This window comes from Lytechinus pictus, chromosome 2 (assembly GCF_037042905.1).
Source record: "Lytechinus pictus isolate F3 Inbred chromosome 2, Lp3.0, whole genome shotgun sequence".
Classification (NCBI taxonomy): Eukaryota; Metazoa; Echinodermata; class Echinoidea; order Temnopleuroida; family Toxopneustidae; genus Lytechinus; species Lytechinus pictus.
This window is the reverse complement of record NC_087246.1, coordinates 55,800,540-55,804,025: the sequence shown is the minus strand read 5'-3', so window position 1 is coordinate 55,804,025 and position 3,486 is coordinate 55,800,540. Positions and strand designations below refer to the sequence as shown.

At 33.5% G+C, this 3,486-nt stretch overlaps 1 long non-coding RNA gene across 1 annotated transcript; it reads left to right on the top strand.

Annotated features, from left to right (window-relative positions):
• The first annotated feature begins 747 nt into the window (after nucleotides 1–747).
• LOC135153318 (uncharacterized) lies at nucleotides 748–2,941 on the top strand. Its single transcript, XR_010292776.1, has 3 exons — nucleotides 748–912; nucleotides 1,652–1,769; nucleotides 2,725–2,941. It is a non-coding gene; the product is annotated as an uncharacterized LOC135153318 (long non-coding RNA).
• Nucleotides 2,942–3,486: the final 545 nt, after the last annotated feature.

The following is a 3,486-nucleotide window of genomic DNA, read 5'->3' as shown; positions in this document are numbered from 1 at the left end:
GTATTTAGCATGAATCTGCAATAGCATCGGTGTTATTGGAGTTAATAAATTAAATTATTGTTGATAATGTCTCTTAATCTTTTTTTTGAAAAATATTGTCGTACCACATAAAGTTAGAGTCTAGTCACACCTAACCTTAAATAGCATGTAAAGGTTAAAGGTCTCTTCATATTTCATTAGAAAAAAATATAGGAGAATATGCAATGGATAGCTCTCATCAATCCCAAATATTTTTCTGCCTTGAATCTCATATTAAAGTTCCATTGAACAAAGGTCACAGTCCAGAAATAGTTGACAATTTGATGGGGATGCAATTTGCTGCAGTTATGAATTAGGAGCCTATTCATATTTTTTTATTAATTTGATTGTGGCTTTTAACCGGCAAGGTATCCAAGCGCTACTGGGTTAGAAAAAAACTTTTCTTTTTATTTTTTAATTAAAAAAAGAATTATTAAAAAAGCTGTTTTACTATTTTGTATGGTTAATGTGTTAATGACCGTCTTGTTTATAATCAAGTGAAAATTATATGAATTAACAAGGATAAATTGTTGACCGATTGTTGGTAAATTCTAGAAATTTCAGGATAATAAAAGAAGAAAAATGATTGGTATATTTGATCATTCCCCTTTATGAAATGTCAACAATATTCATTGAAAGTGCAGTATTTTTCAATGATCACTGTAAACCTACATATTTTCTTTGCTACATGTATAACAATGTGATATTATTAATATTTTAATTTCAGACTATGGACATTTGAACCATATGCAGAAGAAGACGGGTCTGGAACTAGAAAGCTAGGCTCTGACTGGTCTACTACAGCAAGGAATGTGCCAGCGGCCAATCTGATGAACATGTGGCAGAAGATTTGGCAATGGGTGAAGAAATACTGAGATTGAAATGCAACCTTAGGTAACATGTAGACTAGTAAAATGTGATAATGATTATAAAATAATGAAGGATATTTTTGGGGTTGCAGAATGTTAAATCATTAAAACCCACATCAATGACAATGAAATCAGACTGTGACCAAGTTTGTAATGCAAACATTACATAAACATGAAAGACATATAAAAGAATCAGTTTGTTTTGCATGTTAGCTGCAGGGTCAGCAGAACGGTTTTGAAAGTGAAGGGGGTGAGCCGAAAGTGGGGGGGGGGGGGGGGACTGACCATGCAAAAAATCATTAGCAGATGGTAAATTTTACATTTTTGTACATGGTTTTGGAAAACAATGCGGGGGGTGAAAAATGGAAAATGACCATCTGGTTATATTTTGCATGGTCAGCTCGCTCACTTTAGAAAATGTTCCGCTGACCCTGCAGCTAACATGCAACCCCCCCCCTGTTTCCGCAGCCCCTGCTCTCACCCCTCAATCCATTTATCACTACTTTCTCATGTGTATGTACATACAAGCTACATTGTGAGGAATATATTCTCTATTTAAGTTTCTCAGCCAGAGCATGTCATTTATTATTGTTTTTATTTTTGATTAACATAATAAAAACTTGAACCCTTTATTTACCCCCTTCTGTATGGTTATCAAAAGATGTTTTATTTCCTGTTTTAGACATGTACATATACATGTGAGAAGAAATACAAGATTATGGCAAATATTTTAATTAGTTATTTCAATGCTATTTTTCCTTTAGGTGGAGGCTTTACCCAAACTTTTCAGACAGACATGAGATACAAAGTTACCCAAGTATAAATGGTTGAAGGTTTAGGAGAGCCAGACAAGAAGGCAGGAAATGTGATGTCACTTGTAAGGTAAACACTCGTAATTATTACTGCCTCATTTTGGCAAAGAAAGTAAAGTCACATTAAAAAAATATTTAATTACCGGTACTGTTCTCTTCTTTATTTGGTCTTCTACCAGTCAATATTTGAAAACAATGACATCTAAAAGTGCTTAGATGCTTAAATTATTAATGGTGATATTTCTTGGACAGTTGTAAAACAGCCAATATCAATCAATGCTAGATGGTGTGACTTGCTTTCTATTGCCAAAGTAGTAAATGAATGTTCCATTGTTCTGCATTCCTATTAGACCCCCCCCCCACACTCACACACCATCACCATCTGCTTTGTCAGGGAGGAACACCAGAAGATTACCCCAAAAAGAACACAATTTTTTTTAATATCTCTTGTAGGCCTGTGTAAATCAGATAAATGTAATGACTACAGAAGCAGTCATTAAACCTCACTAATTCAAATGATCTTGGTAGGGGGGGGGGGGGGCGTGCCTCAGGATCTTGCCTGTTGATTGTGCACTCACTTCAGAAATCAGCAGGTATGCTGCTGCTCCCGATGTTGGTTTTTTATTTATGATAACATGACTCTTGCATGAAATCAGCATTTTGCTCTAAATCAAGAAATAAAGACCAAATGTGATAATTTTGGATTTTGACTCCCTTTCTTTGGTAAACCAATGAGAAAAACCCAAGTCATTAATTAAAATCAATTGTGTATACATGTACATTTAAATCATTTTCTTATGCATTTCTTTGTTATTAACTTGTTTGTTTTCGTTGTTTAATAAGGCTTTGGTGACAATACTTTAACCATTTAGAACTTAAAGTTATTATTTGAAACATTGAAAATTAAAAAATGTAAGTTTTAACAATGATAAATTAGGAATAAATGACTTTGATATCAATAATGATGGAAATTAATATCTTTATTAATAGAATATCACATGCTCTATAAATTTATTCCATTTCAGTTACTTCAATAAACATGAACAGCAGCAGGAGCAACAACAGCATCAGCAGCCGAAACCATAACTGCAGTAAGAGATACAACAACCACACCAACAACACCAAGAGCAGCAGCAAAAACACTTGCAATTCCAGCAACCACGATGACAACAGCAGCAACACCAACAACACTAATGAATATTGAAAAACTTGTACAAAAGTCAATGAAGCCACAGTTTTAAGACATTATCAGACATTATCGATTAAAAAATGCACAATGATTTATTCGGTTGAAGAAAATTATGTTTGAAAAAATGTGTACATTTGAAGATGTTTCTTATGTATCGATTAATATTTATGAAAATATAGTTTTAAAGATGAAAATATGATTCTTGAAATGTCTACTTTTTATTTGTCATTGACTAAAAATAGATACATTTTCTTTGAATTTTCTTAATGAAATGAAAAATAAGCAATTTATTAAAATGTTATATTGAAAATCAACTGAAATTGATCAATTTTAGCTGCGAAGGTCCACAAAAGGCTGATTAGTCGGTGAAAATGAGTTTTGTCGGTAGGTAAAGGCCACCGACAAAATTAGTCGGTGGTTTCCAATAATTTGACGGAGAAAATCACCGACAAATTTTCATGAAATGGAATTTAGTCGGTGATGGCAAAATTGTCGGTGAAAATGAAATTAGTCGGTGAAAATCAAAATTAGTCGGAGAAAACCACCGACGAATTGTTTGATGAAACGCCCCCCTGGTCTCTGATTTTTTGGCCAAGAC